The sequence below is a fragment of the Metopolophium dirhodum genome, chromosome 5 (assembly GCF_019925205.1).
Source record: "Metopolophium dirhodum isolate CAU chromosome 5, ASM1992520v1, whole genome shotgun sequence".
In the NCBI taxonomy this organism is placed as follows: Eukaryota; Metazoa; Arthropoda; class Insecta; order Hemiptera; family Aphididae; genus Metopolophium; species Metopolophium dirhodum.
In genome coordinates this window covers 20,148,373-20,169,828 of record NC_083564.1, presented here as the reverse complement: position 1 = coordinate 20,169,828, position 21,456 = coordinate 20,148,373, and positions in this window count along the sequence as shown.

Sequence of the window (21,456 nt, the reverse complement as noted above, 5' to 3'; positions counted from 1 at the left end):
TGTGATAAACCCGTCGGTGCAAAAGATGTAATAATTATACGTTTTTAATTTGTTATATACCCACCGGCGCAGAAGATGTATTTGTTTCGGGTACCTACAGTCAGTAGTCGGTAGTCTAGAAAAATCGGCGCAATATTGACGAACACCGCGTATTATAACACGGGTTTAACATATGTTGGGTTGGGCCGGGTATACATAATATAGTAATGTAATATTAATAAACATTACAATTGTAAATATCAAGAGAAAAAAACCATTAGTAAAATTAAAACAATATTGACTCCGAGGATTTTTTTTCAAATCACAATGAACTCGACTTTTTCTAATGGCCAATGATTCACACGCGTGTCGAGCCGTGTTCGTCGACGATATGGCGTCTGAAGTGAAATTTAAAATTCATCTTTTTATTTTTTTTTTTTTTTTTTGTTCTGTGTATTATAGTTGTGTAGTATATGTACCGTTTAAGTCCAAAACAAACGCACGTTTAGCACTTCATCCTGCTTTCGTGTGTATACATACTTTATACATTACTGCCATATATGATAATATACGTTGTTTACCTTTGCATGGGTACAAGACGACGAATAAGCGATAAATAATATAATATAAGTTTTTGAATATAAATACAAATACATTTTAAAAGTATTCAAAATACTTTACAAGTACTTTTTTGTAGAATATTAAAACGTCTGTACGTTTATCACAAATGTATAGGTACTTAAAATTGTTAATAAAAATGTAAATTGAATAATATTACTAAATAATACCATCCTTATTTAGTTGGTCCAATAATTTCAAATGTCACATAGGTACCTAACCTATAACCTATATTACACTGTCAATTTAAACTTCAGCAAAGTAGGTGGATATACATTTTAAGTAGGTAATGTAGTTTATATTTAAATACAAATATTCAAATAATTAACAATATTGCACATTATTACGTATTTGCCTACACACAACATACAGAATCATCGTAAGAGCACCTAAATATATATTTCTTTTTTTCAAACGAGAACCGTCTTTTTTACTGTAAATTGTCAAGATCTGGTTTTAGGACATCTCGGCGAAAGTAATTTCGGCAAATGAGATAACGGTGAAACTTTTTCGGCGAATGAGAACATTGGCGAACGGATTAATCGGCCAATGGATATATCGGCCAATGGATATATCGGCGAAAATACATTAAACACAAATTTTTAAATATACGTAACAGTGTAGCACAGGGTTTGTTCGTAATTTAATACGTTAATAAATTCCTTACCAAAACATCTCTAGAGGGTTCTGTTACTGGACAGCCTCCCTCCTCGTAAATATATTATCATGTAAATATTCTTCATCACTTTTCCTATTTGCCTATTGTACATATTTTGTTACAAATTGTAAATTTTCTATTTTAATAAAAAAAAAAAAATACAATATGTTATCGGCGGGGACGGCAAGTCGGTGGTCATCATGTTTCAATTTGGAAGGTGTTTGAAGGTCTACAAAGTGCGGTCGATCTATCTAAATTGAAAGTGGTGCACGTCGAGGCTGGCAAAGAAGATAAGAGGAAATTAAAATGGAAAAGAACCACAGAAAATATGAAAATAAAGGTGGAAAATTATTCAAATCAAGACATAATACCGTATTTAAAAAGTTTGGCATACTATATTGACTTTTAAATTTTTATTATTTATTATTAGTTTATTTATGGTTCTAGGACATCTTTTTTTATTAAAGTATTTTTTGAGTAATAATTGAATTATATTATATGGAATTCAAATTTTTAATATCATACAATTCAATCAAATCTTCGGTTTTGCGGTTTTGCCATTTTATCCATTCACCGATATAACCGTTCGCCAAAAAAGATTCGCGAAATGTCTTTTGCCGAAATGGATTTCACCGAATTGACCGGTTATCTATTAATATTGGTACCTAGCAATGATTATAGACTAAGATGGAGGTGTGGGCCACAGTCGCACTTTGGAGGTGGAAGCTACGCCTCATTTGCCCATAATAATATAGGTTTAGAAATCAGAAGATATTGGGACTTTGGTGATTTGAAATTTGAATGTTTAAGTAATTGTTATAAATTAATAACAATTTTATAGTTTGTAAAAATGTTCTGAGTTCACATCCTTTATATATTATTAAGTACTAGACCAATAAATATTACATACACGTACTACTTTATATTTTTTATTTTATGTAAAACCATAATTAAATACTATAAATCTTAATGGGTACCTACGAATTACAATCTACATCAACTGATCAAGATTAATAACTCGGAAATTACTCGTCCAGATTTGTATTTAAACGGGTCAAAATGTTTTAAAAAAATTGTGCACTGTAAAATAGAGTAATTCTTATTTGGAAAAAGAAGTTTGTATCGCCCCGGAATTCTCCTCAAATGGTGCAAACAATTTTAGTATTTAAAAATGTGGTATGTAATTGTTATTAAAAACTATTCCGAAAATCAGAATTTGAATAAATTTGTTATTAAAGGATACAAGTGCGGTGATCTGCATACTATCGGTGAACAATCTCGTATATCAGAACATATTATAATATGTATTTTTTAAACTTTAAAAAATCAAGTCAGTGGTTACCGGTTGGCGGTTACGGATATAGAGTCTTATTATAGGTAGGTATACCACTCAGTGTTGACCGCATTAGAATATGATGATATTGTTGTTAAAGTAGGTGATATTTTAACTTGTAATATTTGTAATGTTCAAATACGTTTATAATGACCTATCTATATGAAGAAATCTACGATTTAAAATCATTATTATTTGTATATAAATATACATTATACGGTTCTGTGTGGTAATATAATGAAAAGTTAAAACAATTATTATGCGATTAGTGTTCTATTTTTGGATCCTATAATAATCAAGGGTAAATACTTAATATTTGCCTATGGTAAAAAATACCTAATTATTAAGCATATTTTTTTATAAATGAGATGATAGTATATAGTAACAATATGTTACGTATATTTAACTGAACAAAAACGATAATCAATAATCGCCTAAAAAGAAATAACTGTAAATGGCTACCTGTTGAACGATTTTTATTCGAAGCGGCGTCGATGTGTCTGCATTCTTCCCATATGCGACGTACAAAGACTGAATTTCTGGTTATTGATTGGTGCATTATAATAATATAATCTGTCGAATGTTGTATTTTTAAACGTTTGTAAACATTCGTGACTCGACAATACTGTTTTTGGATCCTTTAATGTCAGGGGTATAAAGACATGATAAAACTATTAAAATCGGGGCCGATGGTAAAAAAATTCTCAGCTTATTTTGTGTATCGAAAAAAATGAAACACCGCAACTACAGACCTGATGCCTAACCTGACGCATGAGATATTCAACTTTCATCCAATAAGCCAAAATTAAGCATATCTGTAGGTGCATTACCATTCATCTCATTAAAATTTTAAAGTCCAGTTTGTCCGATCATATATTTTGAAGAACCTTTGGTAAATTTTCGGAAATATTTTTTGAATTAAATAAAATATATTATTATTATTTTAATTATAAAACTATTGAAACAAAGTAGGGACTAGGGGTTCCATCATAAAATTGGACATTAAAAGGTTTCCCTGAAAAAAAAAAAAACGTTGAGAAACACTGAGTTAGGACATAATGAAGAAAAATACATTTACTATATTATTATCCGAATGGGGGGGGGGGGGGCGTGGGGGACAAATAGACGTAGTCGTTTTGACGTGGGGATTATAATAAATATTTTTTTTATTTTAGATATCGTGTTTTAAAATTTTAATTTTTACTACACATTTATTTATTATACATTGTATTATATTAATTATTGATTTATTTATTTTTTCTTACGACCCAATTTCTTCTAGATCGCTTACTATATTATAGGTACTCGTGATATCGTGATCTTTTCCGTTATTCTGACGACGCAGATAAGGCGAAAACAGTCGATAATGATTATTCTCATTACAATAATATACGTTTTGATGTTCGATTCTATTATACAGCCTTATATTGCGTTTTGAAATCAGAAAACGACGTAGGTATCACAAAACGTATAATAAACTGCAGGAAGCGTATAATTTCCCGGTCGTATACCCATCAGTATAATAATTATAAGTTAACACGTTGGAGTACGATAAACGATAACAAATGTAGTACTATACCTACCTATAGGATGTTATAATCGAGATTCGAAGATTAAACAAAAAATATCATCGCGAGTTCGTGTTTAATCGATACGGACATAATAGTATAATCGGGACGTGATTCGTTTGATCAACCTCGAATCGGAATTTGTTCGCGTATACCACGCTTATCGCAATAACATACGTTTTTGGGACTTAAATTGTAATAATATGCTTACTATTGCCAAGGTGTATTGAGCACGTCCTTATTATAAATGTGCAGCGTGCCTGACTTATCAGTTGCAGCATGATATATTTTACCTTATTGATATACCGAGTACGATTTTCACATTTTTGTAATAGCTGTTTGACAACAACAAAAAATTATATTTTTAATATTTGGTTGTAGTTTTGGAAACGCACTGTTATTCAAAATACATTTATAAATAAATTATTGTCTTCTTTGCAAAGAACCATGGTTCAAAGAGGTTTAAATGGTAATAAAAATTTTATTTAATTAGGTATTTTACATATTGTTGATTACAGTGCTCGAATTGGGAAAAATGAAGTAGAGGAGCTCAACCCAACGATTTAAAAACTGCGTTCCAAGGGCGCAATAACTTAACACAGATCCGTGGGGGGCCTTGCCCCCCATACCCCCCACACTCCTGCCTTACATACGTTTTGAAAACCACTTTCCAGCAACACATTTTGAATTCCAAATAGGTATAATATATTTTGAGAGGCGCACCTCCCCCCCTTTCCAATACGAAACACACCAATTATCACTGTCTAATATCACATAATCATCATTATAGGTAGGTACTCGTTATTAACTACTTTAATGTATTGACGACAAAAACCCCCAGTATATTTTTGGAAAAAAAATAATAAAAAGTAATGTGCCTCGGCTAAATAAAAAATGTAACTTAAAATTGATCTAATTATGATTTTCAAAGGTGATATTATCCGTAATGTAAAAAAAAAATATAACTTCTCCAACACTGGCCACGGAATTTATATTATATTAATCAAAGTTATTAGATCAAAGTATAAAATTAAATTAAATTTCGAAGTATATGAATAAACAAAAAACACAATATCAAAAATATGATTGGTTATGATTTTTAATTTGGTTCTCCATTCGTATTATAAATTGAACTCGACGGTATAACTAATCATTTTTTCATTATTTGATGTTACGTAACATAATGTATTTTGATTTGTAAAATTAAATGCATTACAGTTAAATCAAAAAAGTATTGCTATTTTTATTGCTATTAAATTGCATGGTATAATTATTTCTTTACATTTTAAATTTTGATGTACAATTTCTGAAATGTTGAACTTGCTTTTAATATTTTATAGGTCATCAACTTGTAAACAACAATCATTAAATTATATTATCCACTTAAAACGGTGGTAATCGATATCGTATCTATAGTTACAATAGCTTAGGCCTCTTGTCTGTTTCGAATAATTTCACGGCGCGGCGTGAGCACAATACAAATTGGCTCACAGCTTGTTCACTAAACAAAGTTTTGAAACCTTAGAATCACCGAAATCGTAAAAATGAACAATACTGCATGACTGATTTTTAAATATGGATAATATGACCGGGATTTTGGCAGTGCTAGTAAGTACATATTGTGATGTACGCATCAATGATAAAACTACAAACCATAATTTTTACTGTGAATTATTACAATATAAACCGTCAAGTCAATATAATAACATAAATCACCGAAAAATCATTATAATTATTATAATATGGATATTTTAAATAAAAATAAAAATTTAATCATCAACAGGTAGGTATTAAGTATAATGATAAAATATCTATTACGTGAGCACTTATATTAATTAAGATAATAATATTCAAATTTCGAGGCGTTCAATTTAATGCGACCATGAATAATACAAAAACCGATCGAAAATGTGAATAATAATAGTCTGTAGTTCAGTACAAATGGTTTCCATTATGAGTAATTAATATTTATCTCCTCATTTGCATTAAAATCCTAATTCGTTTGTATATCTGCGTTAGAGCCGTATGTATAGATGCTGCAACCATGAATACAAAAATATTCAAAACTACGATAGTACCGTCTTTTTTTCGAGTGTTATACTAGACCAATGTCGTTATTATATAATCGATTATATAATATAAGTAATTAATATTTGAATTCTCGTTTGGATTAAAATTCTAATTTGTTTGAATGTCTGCGTTAAAACCGTATATATAGGTACTGCCGTATAGGTATTGCCAGCCACGAATGCAAAAAATATTCAAAACTGAGCGAGTGCCTATCGGCATTTCTCGAGCATTATAATGTTACATACATCATCGATAAATATGCACATAATATGAACATATTATACTATGATAAAAAAATTGAAATTATATAGATTTATACATCCTTGTAAAATAAAAAAAATGTAAAACTATACCTACCTACAATTTATATTTTTTAATTTCTGAATATGCGTATAATCAAGCCTGGGCATAAACGAGTTAAAAAGTTAAAGTTAAGTTAGTTTTAACTTTTTAAAGTGTAATATTCATTAACTTGAATTAATTTTATTGATATAAACGTAATAAATAACGAGTTACTTTTAATCAAATCCAAGTTGCGTTCATTTATAAATGATGAAGTAATAAATATAATTAAAATTATTATTTACGATACATATTGCATAAACATTTACTTTTTATTATTTCAAAACATATTACTGGCAATATTAATTTATTTAAAAAAAAACTTAACTTAACATGCGCAGTTAATAAATTCATTGTAAGTTTCCATATCACTTTTAACTTAATTGAGTTAAAAAAAAAATTAGGATAACTATTAAATTTAAACTTTTTAAAATGGTTTCTATCTATATTTAACTTAACTCAACTAACAATTATCGTTAACTTTTCCAGGCTTGCGTATAATAGTATGTGCACTACGCGTCCTGCTAATTGTAATTATCGATATAACAAAGTACGATAATAAGAGTCGTGTTAGGAGGATGTATCAGCGTACTATGTTTTGTTTTCTCTGTATTGTGACACACGCGCAACATAATATAGCAAATTTACATTTATTAAAACCAACCCTGTGTTAATACTCTTAATATTAGAGCTAGTGAATCCACCTACCATCAAACTTTAGGTTTTAAGAAGATTACCAGCTGTGTCTCTACGTTGGCTATTTCATGATGTTTTAATTTTTTGTAAGTATGTTATGGCAGCGTGTAAATTATTACAATTTAAAAATGCTCATAAATTGTATAAAATCTAAAATATCGTAAAAAATCCAACGTAGGGACACTGATAATGTGTTTAGCTTAAAGTTTGATAGTTGGTGAATTCACTCTAATATTTATTTATTTATTTATGTTTACTAGTCAACACCAATCGGTGCAAAGATGTAGAAACATAATTAAATTATATAAAAAAATAGTTACAGGGATGAGTAAAAAAACATAAAGAAGAACGATATAACCGTGATAACAACTAGATAAATAGCTTAGGTACGAATTTGTCATAACCTCTCCGAATCGTTCAAGGGAGGGGTGCGTTGGCGGACAATCGACTTGTCGGTATGTAAAAAGTGCCCTGAAATCGAGTGTTACTGGGACCGCAGATGCTGTGTCTCTCTAATAAACGAGGAGCGTCTATTTGTCCATTTGATAATTCGGAGATAAAACGATATCCAAAGGTGGGGGCATTAACTTGTTAAAAAGTTATACATTTTTAACTTTTTAACTTAACTAGATGATTATTGTTGTTTTTGATTCATCAACTTATGCAGTTAAAATGTTTATTGGCGCAACTTAACTTTTTATAGTTAATTATAATTGTCATGCAGTTAAGTTAATTTTCTTTTCGTGCCACGTGGAACCAGCTAGAAAATACTGATTCGTCGATTCTTTTTCGATTTTGATAATTTATTTTCTAATTATATATTATAGTGATCGAATTTTTTATACAGTTTTAAACGTCTTGGCAAAATATGTTTGTGTAAACCAAAATACTAGGGCAGTATAGGTACGACTGAAAAATATTGTAACTTGAAAAAAATAATAACTTAATCTTTTTTTTAACTGAGTTAAGTTTGTTTTATATCTTAACTTTAAACTTATTTGGTTAAATTCAACTTTAAACTGTAGGCAGTTTAATTAAATTAATTTAACTTGCCACAGTGAATTATTTTCATTAAAATGCCCACCTTTGACGATATCTAACTAATAAGTGTCTGACGTCTAGATGAAACTGATTCAAGACGGAAAACCTCATTTACAGGCTGATAATCATGGCATAGATGAACTGTGACCATGAACTTACTACTCTTCTTAGTTCATGGTTTAAACGGTCCCCAGCATATTTATTTTTAGGAACCTGTTATGCACTTTATCAACTCTTAGTGAATCGTCTGGGATCAGAAATATATATAACTATATATAGCTCCATAGCTCCAGTACCGATCGTACCTACTGATGCGAATAAAGCACGAATAGACATTTGTGAGAATTATTAAAACTCGTGGAATGTCGTCTAATAAAACCAAGTTCACGTCAGGTTTTACTTATGATATCAAAATTAATAACCACGATGTTGGTTCTGCTTATCATACATTTGCTATGTTGCGAGTGAGTCGGAAAACAATAAATGATGATGCTCTGACATCATCTTAATGTTGGGTTTTGCGATGTACAGAATCTATTAACGACACAGTGCTGATATAGATTTATGTTATGTAAATTGATGACAACAAAAACCTTACGAAAATTCGGCCAGAAACAAAAAACGTGTAACCATCCAAAAAAAAAAAAACATATTTATGTTAATAAATTATAATATTTTATTTTTTATTTTTATATTTTATTAATTGGCTGGGTGGTTAGTCGTGACATAACAAAATAATTGTTTATCATTGTACATACCTGTTACATATTATTATGCAGAACGTCACATGATCTCTTATATAAAATAAATAAAATCGTCTAAAAACGGTACCTGTACGTATAATAATTGTGGCGTAGACATGATTTCTGAAAGGGAAGGGATCAAAAAAAAAAGAATAACGACATAGCTATATATGGGAGGGGAAAATGGGAAAATCTCCCACTCTCTCAAAACTTTATACTAAGGTAATAAAAATCCAATTGGGGGGGGGGTCTGATCCCCCCCTTGTTTACGCCACCGCGGTATATATACCTACTATACATTTGTTAAAACCTGTTAAGAGGAATGACTGCTGCAGAATAATCACGATTACGAAATAAAAAAATAATACCTGAGACGACTCGTAATTGGATATAAGTAGTGATTTTAATAGAGTTTGTATTCTATTATATAGCGTACCGGACGACGTTGCATCTACGACTGCAACTGTTTACGGGACGATTAAAAACGTCCTATGACGTCTCAGGTAAGCCTCGTGGTTTTTTGTTTGTTTGTTGATGTTTCCATCGTTCGTAGTCATTCGTAATTTACATAATGTTATCATACACCGCAACATCGTAGAAAAAACGCGAAAACGCGGAAAACCGTTCTCGGCGGCGGCGGCGGCGGCGGCGGCGGCGATGACGATGTGCCACGATACCACTCGTGGGTAATGATTATGATTAGAATGATAATTCTATGGGTTTTCGACGTGTTTCTGACGTGCGGTGGCAACGATCCCGTATAATTAATATATGCGTATATTATAGGTATGTGTTAGGTAGATATTTATATACCAGAGGTGGTAAATGGTAATGATGATATTCGTTTTTCCCCGACAAGGTCGTGTGCTCACGACTTATGTAACAATAAGTTTATATTGTTATAAATTATAGTAATAATGTATTGTAAATCGACAACAACAACAACAACAATAGCCGAGTTAACTGTATGCGTACGGGAAAAACCACCTCCGTTGCGTATAATATCGGTAAACGATCAACAAGGGTTTTGAGTCCGCAGTGATGCAACTTGATGACAAGTCTTGTTAAGTATAGGTAGGTACTTGAAAAAAGCACTTGAACAGAGCGTTTTAAATTCTTCTACAAAGTATCTGTATATTCAAAATCAAATACTTAGTATTCGTTTTAGCTTATATAATGTTTTATATTTTAACTTTAATCTTAATCAAGAAAAAAAAAAAAAAAATGTAAAACTAATTCATTTTTTTACCGTGAATTAATATTAAAATTCTAATAATTCGACAAAAAACTCTGATGATCTTTTAAAACGTATATTTTATAAGACCGCAAAGAGCCCATGTGAAAATGTCCAGACTGGGGTCCTTACTTTCAAATAAAAATTAACAACAGTCATACCTTATTATTAGGGGCCGGAACTTATTGCATTTGCATCTTTTTTTTCTAATTCTTACATTTGAGGCTCGTCTTTATAGAAATTCGACCTATATGTATGTCACGCAGAATGCAATAGTACAAATTGTATTTAGAATTTTTTTGGTATTTTTTGGTTGAAAGGTAAGTTTTTATCAATTTTGGTGCATTGTATGCACTTTCAAACTTTTTATAGGTATCATAAGTCATAGTGTTAATAATCATTATTTATATATTACATTTTTGTAAAATAAAATATTAAAATTAACTTTTCTTGTTTTCATGGCAGAAAAGACAAAAATTATTTTGTTTCTATCCAATATTGAGCTGCCGATTATGTTAGATGGCGTTCTTGACCAATCGAGTTTCGCAGGTAATTCTTAATCAATTTTAATTTTGAGAAAGATCTCTCCGCTGAAGCAACTGTTATTACGAGTAAGGTTAAATAAACTATACATGCACAATACGTCTTAACTGTGTGTAGTGCTAAAATCATTTTCTAAAATGAATATGACAAAATCTTTAATCATACTTTTTATTTTTGAAATGTTAGCAAACAACTTTTTTATGAATAGCACAATTTACGTGTTAAGTCTGGACGTATGTCATCATGATACGACCAAAAGTGGGCATTAACTTAACTAGTTAATTAATTTTGTTTTTCAGTTAAAATTTTTAATGTTGTAACTTAACTTTTTATAGTTAATTATCATTATCGTGCAGTAAAGTCAATTTTCTTTTCATGTCATGCGGAACTAATTTCATCAAAACGTTTAGTTGAAAATCTTGTTCTTTCTGTTACATAATAATAATTGGCTGGTACAATAGGTAATATTATTTATAAATTAAAAATTAAAACAAATAATATAATCTGTGTATATTACAGACTGTATTTTGAGAACTTGCCCCCCCCCCCCCCCCCCCCGAAAACGGTGGCCATGTTAATTACACACCCAACAGCCACATTGGTTCAACAATATTCACCCATTACGGGTGTTGGGTCGACAATATTGACCCGTTGCGGGTGTTGGGTCATTACCGGTACCTAAGAATCTAATATTAAAAGCACGAGTGACTTACGGATAAGGCACGATCGGAAATTTATTTTAATTCGTTTTAAGGGATCGCTGTACAAATAAGTATTATTGTATCACGATTCTCAAATCCCAAGTTTTACTAATTTTTGTTTGTTTTACAGGCACATAATTTAATAGGGACATTTTAAAATAAAATAAAATATTTTATTTCGAGAACAGTTTTCAAGCTATTTATTTATTTTATTTTATCTCATATAATATATTTTATATCTGCCAATTATGTTTAGTAAAATATTTGTATTTATGAAAAGGTTGCACTAAAAAAAAAATAAAAGTGCATTTCTTTAAAATACAATTGTATTTTTTTTAAGTGCAAAAGCGCATGCGTGTTTATTACTTTTTAAGTGCATCAAGTTCCGAGCCCTAATCATAACACTGCGGCGATCGACGTCACTATCTGGTAGATTGTTCCGGCCGGTTTAAGCCATATGTATATATTATGTACGTCGGTTTAGGTTGGCAGGCTGTATAAATTATATTGTAATAATAATATATTATATAATACCTATAATAATAGTAATCGGTGGCAGAATAGTATGTTTCGCGTCGACGTCATGTGCCAAGGACCTGCGTTCCAGTGCATGAGAAGTTTGAAATGAATATCATCATATAATGCACTCGAGTAAAATTATATTGTTATTGCTATAGCTGATCCCGTGCATTTCGTTACCCGTTAAATGTACAAACTGTACATGACTCAAACTTTGTTCAATATGCCTTATTTAATATCCGGTGTATGCGATGTTCTGGATTCGCCTTAACTTTTCTGTTGCCCGGAATAAAAAAAATTCTCATTCGCAGCAGTTTATATCGGGCGGTACAATGCGGTAAGTTTTTTGTTATTTTTAAGTGTTCTCAATCGTTCGGCCAAAAAGGTATAACGTTCACAATCGTTCGATAGCCATATCAGGTAGGCAATATTACCTGCGGTAGATCGCGGGCCCCGTGCTGTAAGTGTATGATTTAACTCTAAAGTATCAAGTTTATGCCAAGTTTGTCGTTTTTACTTAATTTCACCTACGGTGGATTAACCACCGATACATATAATATCAAAACACAGCGTACAAAAAAATTAAATGCATTGAATGCATACACAGATTTCACGGCAACCAATAATTATTATTATAATAGCTTTAAAACCCATGGCAACCATTTATAAACAAAAATTTCCACCGTAAATCTCTAAGTCCCCGTTTAAGCACATCCCCTGGTTGGACTTAGAGGGATGATTTGAGAATCTAAACCATCCGAGGCGTCACCAAAACGCATACGAAAAAATTCTTTCAAATCGGTCCGGCCGTTCTCGAGTTTTAGCGAGACTAACGAACAGCAATTCATTTTTATATATATAGATAATTTGACGTGATAAAGACACGCCAAGTCACGCGACAAAAAGTTGAATAATAATAATAATATTAAAACCGTGGAATGAATAAATTATAATGTTATAATTATATTACTGTAGTTGCCTGTCTTGCATTGACCAGTTGCGCTTTAAACAAAATGTATTATTAAATCGATAATTTATAACCTAAAAATAATCTTTTTAAATTTTTTTATAATATACAATTGGTATATACCAATGGGTATATGTTGTTCATATTATGTAGGAAATAATTAGCAACTAATATTTGGTTTACTAAGATAGGCCTGTTACACAGCCTATGACTGGTTTCTCGTTGTTCGATATCAAAATCAAAATTGATATTTTAAATCGAAAAATTATATTAGGGTCAATGATTATGAGATTATTCTGTGATTTATTGGCGATCAAAAGCTTATCAAATTGATAAGCTGAAACGGGCACGCTGTGTATCATTTATTCATCGTTATTTTTCCATCTGGCCCGTTGCAGACCACCCCCCGCTGACCTGTAAATTGATAAGCTTTTGATCGTCAATAATTATCATTGATCATTATTTGGGTGTTAATGTGTTATCATATTATAATATTCATGGCATAAATTAAATATGACATGGATTAGTCAATAGAATTTTGCACTCCTGACGTAATATATGGCTGCCAGACTTCATAGGTCTTATGATAAAATCTTAAGTCGGCTGTCTAGTTGTTTTATATAACTATGGGAACGACGAAACACGACCGTAAACGGAAACAATTAATATTAAACTATTACTATGGCGGCTTGATATAACGGAACGGGGCGATAGTGGTCCGGACGTCCGGATAAGACTGAACGGCGCTGGACAAAACCGTGCGCAAAGTACGCGCGCGTTGACGGAACGAAAAACGGGCGAACGCGCACCACGACGAACTCGAGTGATGGAGTCGGCAGAATGTTGTCCGGCGGACATGGTGGGCAGTTGACCGCGGTGGTGACCTGGTAACACAGCCGCGACCAGATCAATTTATTATCTCGTAATCGAGTAAAATATATTTTGTGGTGAGACGATCTTCGTTCGGCCGTACAAGGGTGTGACCGGACTCCGAGCCCCCGCTGCTGATGGCCAAGTCCAGCGCGTCGACCATGCGGTGAACATGCAGAGGTCGCAGGGAGTTCGTCGCTACGGCTTGGTACACGGGTAATTCCGACTCTGGCGAAGACCGGACCCTATCTCCAAGCCCGTGCCGCACCGGTAACCCGAAGGCCGTGATCCTTCTATCAGCGGCTAGACCGAGCGTGTCGATCGCGGACTGTCGGTCGTTGGAACGTTCGTACGACCGACGGCGTTTTGAGACTTCCACGTCGGCTTCCATTTCTGTCTCGTGACAAACAAATGGCGGAACGGTTTTTTTAGGAATGTTTAGGAGACTTGTCACACATCTATGGCAACGATGAATCGACGAAACACGACCGTAAACGGAAACAATTAATATTTTACTATTACTATGGCAGCTCGACAAAATGGAACGGGGCGAGTGGACGTCCGGATAAAGCTGGGTTTCCACTACATACGTGTACGTTTACGTGCATATATGCCAGATACGTTCGCTATGAACGGTCTCTCACAAACGTTTCCCATCGGTTAATATGGGTTAGATCGGTTAGGATTGGTAACATATTAGTTACCTCATATATCCTTATGTTATCAATATTGTTATCAATATAGAGCCGTGTACACGTGAAAAGTTGAACTGGATCCAACTTCATGGTATAAATGGTCAAGCCTGTGGTAAGAACGTATAACACTCTGGTATACCAAAAGCTTACCATGTATACCAACCAATCACAGAAAAGTATTTTTATGCACGTACACGTTACACGTATCTAGTGGAAACCCGCCTTAAGACTGAACGGCGCCGGACAAAACCGTGCGCAAAGTACGCGCGCGCGGCAAACGGCGCGCGTTGACGGAACGAAAAACGGTTGAACGCGCACCAGATCAATTTATTGACCAGCGAGTAAAATATATTTTGTCGTTTTTGAAAAGAAAAAAAAATTATATCCTTAAATTTAAAACATTAATATCCGAATTGAGGGCCAATAAAATTCCGTTACAAGATCGAGGACTTTTATGAAACGTCGTTATAATATCCAACATACACGAGTATGAATTCGGGTGGCTTTATTGGCGAAATCCAGTTATCACTATCGCTAAGGTTATTACTATTATTAGTATTGATATAATATCATATAATCATCTTAATCGGTTCGTTGAACCGCACTAGTAAAATACCTTTATACTGTTTGGGATAATATTATAACGGGGTAACACGACTATGACAGTATAATAATATTATTATAGCAACTAGTAAATAATAATAACATGTACAATTATCGTTTATTTTTTTTCTCACATTTTTGGTAATAATAAGACGTCTTCGTTATTATATATTTTGATTTCATATATTTTATGATGACGCTACACGGCCATTCGTTGCGTCTCCGTCTTACAAGTGCGTAACATGGTAGGTTTACGTTCAGCAGAACACATTTTTAGCTTCGATAGTTTAAAAACAACAGTGAATCGACTTATGGTGAAACTTGACGGTAAGAAGTAAGAACATTATCTGCGTTCTCGTGTAGGTTTTTGACGATATCATAATTTTTAATTGAATTATGAGCATTTTCAAATCTTAATATTTCACATACTCACGATTCACTTGAAAACTAAAATATCGTGAAAAACCTACGTGAAAACACAGATTCAAAGTCGTTCGGATTCAGGGTTCAAAACCGGGATAGACTCGCTGGACACGCATCTGGGTCGATTGACTCTAATTTGTTTGCAAACGAAGCTAAGCCACGCGATCTGCCGAGCGTACATATTTTACGCACTTGTATAAGATGGATACGACAATATATAACGGTCACATTTAGCGTCCTCTTAAGTCGAGTAACTAAAGCTGTATCGAACAATATAATAAAATATATTATTGTGCATAATAGGTATTTCAAATTTTAATTACCGACTTGCCATTAAACCTACTTACATGGTTTAGCGCAATTTATTGGTCCAACAACCCTGAAAATGACCGATATAGCGCTACAATATACAACATACGACGGACCAGTCGCGCGGCGTAAAAAGGTCATTCGTTTTAAGCGCACCATCGGTATATGAGTCCCCACTGCATCTATGTTTATTGCTATTATAATATTATATTGTAGTATAGTTGTAGCTGTATTATAGTGTACCCGGATGTCAACGAGAGTATAAAGTTGTAAGTATGCCTTAAAAAAACATGTCCTCCCGTAATAATAACCATATTTTTACAATAATATTATCGTGTGATTTATTTTTCACATCCGCATCCGCAGCACTTTGGTCGCAGCACATAATATATAATATGAACCGTTTCCCTGGCGGATCTCATAACACGCCACCTATAGGTAATGTACTAATGTGTGCGTATTATATTTTTCTGAGTCGTCGACGAATAATGCGCCGAGTGTAATATTATAATAGTAACAAAAATACGCGAGACGGAGATATCGCGCAAATAATAATAATGATATTACGTCTCCGAGATCGCGTTCAAGGGCGACCGGTCTCGATGTCCGGCGTGCAAATGATCGACAAAAATAAAATTGTGGTCCGTCTATGATCCACCGCCGCCCGGTTTTAACGGCGTAGGTATATAATATTATAAAATTTTTTTCGTTGTTTTTTTCGAATATAATATAGTATTATTGTGCACCGTTTGTTTTCCTCTCTTTCTCGAACACTATCGAACCCGCTCGCTCCGGTCTTCTGTTTTAGGGTCCTTCGCCAGTATAATATTATGCAATATTATGCGGATGGCCACAAGTATATTATACCTATCGCAGACTACTACCGAAACTTGAAAAAAAATATTACGTTTTTTAAAAATATTTAACAACGCTATAGCCGTCTAGCTGAATATCCCGGCTTCGCCCGTTTGCAGTTTTTTCTTGTGGCAAATCTCAAGCCTGGTCATTAATGAGTTAAAAAGTTAAAGTTGAGTTAAAAGTTAAGTTAATTTTAACTTTTTAGAATTTAATTTTCTTTAACTTAATTTTTTAACTCAACTGATTTTTATTGATATAAATTTAAAAAAAAAGGTGGGCAAGTGGATGTCGCTCTGCTGTACTGTAGGTTACAAGTGGGTCACTGTATAATGGATGGTATTAAATTTGAATTCAATGATATATCATTGTATAAGAAAAACGATTCTGAGTGGAGACGATATGTCAGTCTAGGTATAAGACATATTATACACTTATCTATGGTATTAAAAAAAAAATTGACCTATAATAAATTCCAAATTAATCATATCACAATATCCATTAGGTACATATAACGCGTTATACATCAACAACAAACCGTGATACTATCATCATAATATATCGATGAAAATATTACAAATTAGAAGTTTCAAGTGCCCACGAATAATATTATACAATCACAACAAAATAACTAAAATAGTTATTCTAGGTTTTTATGTAATTTCGTCCAAATTTGAACTTAAAATGACTATACAAATAAACTGTGCTTGTGTATTTTTTAGATTTTTTGGTAAACGAATTATCTATTTACATGGAATCTTGTTTTAAATTTTCAATCCTTAGCTATAAAAACTGAACATTTTATAATTTATTAATTACAATGGTTGATAATTTTCGAGATTTTGATAAATTCTGTCCAAATTTGATCTTTAAATGCTTATAAAAAAAAACTGTGCCTATGTATTTTCAATATTTTTCAACTGCTATTGTAAAAATATATCAGGAGTCTTGTATTAAATTTTTACACTTTTTGGCCCAACAGATAAAACTTTATTGATATTTATAGAAAAAAAAACTAAAAAAATTGAAAACTGAAAATGCCCGTAAACAGCTCAAAAAGTGTCAAAATATTTTCAAAATTGTATGGTGTATAGGAAATGCTAATATAAACATTCAGTGAAAATTTCATGCATCTACGGTCATTTGTTTTAGAGTTACACCAATAACCAAAATCGATTTTGTTAAAAATCGATTTTGCGTAAAAATTCCCGTTTTTCCTTAATTTTTCTTTTGTTTTTCACATCGCTTTTGAAAACTACTGGGAAATTAAAATTTTGACCTCCCCAATGCACCAACGATATTCACTTTCCCATCAAACAAGATACTGAAGTCGAAAATCGAAGCATTATTTCGACTACTTATCGTGTACACAGACACAAAAATAAAAAAATAAAAAAAAAAATAAAAAAAAAAATAAAAAAAAAAATAAAAAAAAAAACACACATCATTGTAAAATCAATACATTCATCGTTTCACTCAGAATCTAAAATAACGAGTTAATTTTTATCAAATCCATGTTACATTAATGTATAAATCAATTAAATAATAAATATAATACAATTATTACTAATGATCTATATTGCATAAACATTTACTTTTTATTATTTTAAAATTTTAAACCATATTACCTGCAACTATTTATATATTAAAAAATAAATAATTTAACTTAAGTTAATAAGTTAATTATTGTAATTTGGGTTGTAATTTTCATTATAACTTTTAACTCAACTGAGTTAAAATAAAAATTAGGATAACTATGAACTTTAAACTTTTTCAAATGTCTTCTATCAACTTAACTTAACTCAATTAAAAATTATCATTAAATTTCCCTGGCTTGGCAAATCTTATATATAGTATACTAAACGCTGTATAGGTGTGTTTCACGGTTTGAGTGTATCTCAGTTTTAGTGTAGGGCAGTGTACCTCATCAAACGGACAAATTGCAATCTGTGAGATTTTCGTCGAATTCGATCGAGTAGTTTTCGAGCATATTATAACTTATAAGCTACACACATACCTAAATTTGTTTCTAAGGTAATATTGTATACTGGCTGATTCTTTGCACTTCGTTGCCCATTAAAAATGCCAACTCTATATGAATATGTTTTAAACCAATGGCAACCAATAATTATTATTAAAACAGCTTTAAAACACATGACAACCATTTATAAACAAAAATTTCCATCGGAAATCTCAAAATCCCTGTTTGAGCACCTGCCGGGGTCGGTCCTCTCCCCTTTTGAATTAACCTATATTCTGTCCAGAGGTCTAATCTATCTCCGTACCAAATTATCCCGTGCACTTCGTTATGCCCGTCAACCAATAATTATTATTATTATAGCTTCAAAACCCATGACAACCATTTATAAACAAAAAAATCCATCGGAAATCTCAAAATAATATATAAATGGTTGCCATGGTAATATGTACACACACACAGACGGAAATCTCAAAATAACATACAAATGGTTGTCATGATAATATGGACACACACACAGACAGACGTACATTCATTTTTATATATAATAGATTATAGTGTATAATATATTCGAGGTCGTATGAGCGTCACGATGCATAATAATATTATGCTTGTGCCTGATCTGCCGAGTAACCAATGGCAACCATTCATAAACATACGAAAAGTTTCGATTTCCACCGTGAATCTCAAGATCCCTGCAGTTCTACCGCACCCCATTCAAATGCGTATACCGAAAAATTCCTTTCTGCATTTACGCATCTATACGCAGAGCATTATAGAAGGACCACTATATTCCAAATTTCGGAAACGAACGATTCATAGATTTTTGAGATATAACGACGAGTGGTATTTGGATTGTATACATAAATATTGTCCGGACATGACGTTATCGCGATTCGTGGGGCCGCACTTACAGAACTTACCTACGTTTCATGTGTTTTTCGTGACCTGACTGCTCGACGATAAGTGTACCAATATACTACAACACACAACCATAATATTATTAAGTTTATGCATAATATTATAATATTTATATTATTGTGTATTATTCATTGACTATAATATAATCGCGATTGTCCCTAGACCGTTCGACACGGCCGCGTTGTACAATATATACATTGTCGTAAGTACTTACATATTTATTCCACTTGGAGTCTGTCCAAGACTGACAATATGTAATATTATTATTATTTTATCGTAATATAATAATATTATTGTTGTTGATAAACAAAAAAACCGGATTCTATCTTAGTGATACTACTTAAAAATAACTACGTACAATATGCGTTTCGCGTACACGACTATTGCGATGTTTACCGTTTACTGTCAGCTGCGCAAATTTCGTGTGCATGAATAACAATGACGAGAAAAAAACGAAAAGAAAAAAATCTAGAGGGACACAGATTATAATCTATTTATATAACCACTACACTTATATCCGGTGCTTCTAGGAAATTGGACGCCCGGCGCTAATAAAAAAAATCCAGCGCCCTTACGTTGGTTGGGGGGAGGGGTACGGGGGTACGGGGTGTGCCGGGTGCCAACACAAAACAAAATGTTCGAACACGAATCAAAAAGTATATATTTTTAGAAAAACGTATAACTAACTGATTCCGCGCATTTTGTTGCCCGTACAAAATGACAATACTCTTAAGAAAATTGTGATTGTTCAACTCCTATGGGTGTAACTCTCTGTAAGAAGTGCGACTCAGCCACCTTCCTAGGCAATGTGCGAAAATTATATTTGATGCATGCTTGAACCTGATCTGCCCGATTAATAAATGGAAACCAATGTACAGATAAAATACTAATTTCTACTAATTATTTCTCCTATAACCAAAAGCAAACCATTTATAAAAGAAAATTTCCATCGTAAATATCAAAATCCCGGTTTGAGCATATCCCCGGGATATTGGACCTACCGGATCCAATTGTGAATCAAAATCTTACCGGAAACTACTCAAACACACACGAACAATTTCATCAAAATCGATCCAATAGTTTATAAATGCATAAAGGGCATATACAGACAAACATTAATTTATTACTGTTTTTATTTTTGGCCACCAAATTAATTTTTTCAAGACAAAATTTACATTAAATCCTTCTCCGCGACTCGACCCGATCTATTATAGACATTAGTGAAAACCGTATGAAAATCCGTTGAGTACTTTATATTATAATAACATTAATTTAACTAACCAATAGCAAATGAAACCATTTATAAACAAAAATTTCCATCGAAAATCTCAAAATCCCTGTTTGAGCATCTCTCCGGGTTTTAATTTCCCCTTTTTAAATAAGCATACAGCACTCAGGGATAATGTAGCATTCTTATGATGAAAGAATTTTTGAAATCTTCTTGAGTTATAAATGGTCTAACATTTTTTTGAACACTCTTTTATATAATATATAGATTATACGTATTTTATGTTCATGACTTTTTATTTTTCATAAGCTTAAGAGCGCCTGAGCGTCTTTATACTATTAGCGCGGGGGCAAGGATACCCATTACCCACTCACCCCCTACCCTAGATCCAGCACTGCCTATATTATTATAATAACGATCGACGTTTTTAATTTAATAAAATATAAAAACAGTATAGTTAACGGGCATTCGTCATTACACAATTTTAATCATAATTTTAATTTAATTTAAACACACACACACACATGTATATATCTGTATGTTATGACGTGTGTATAATTAA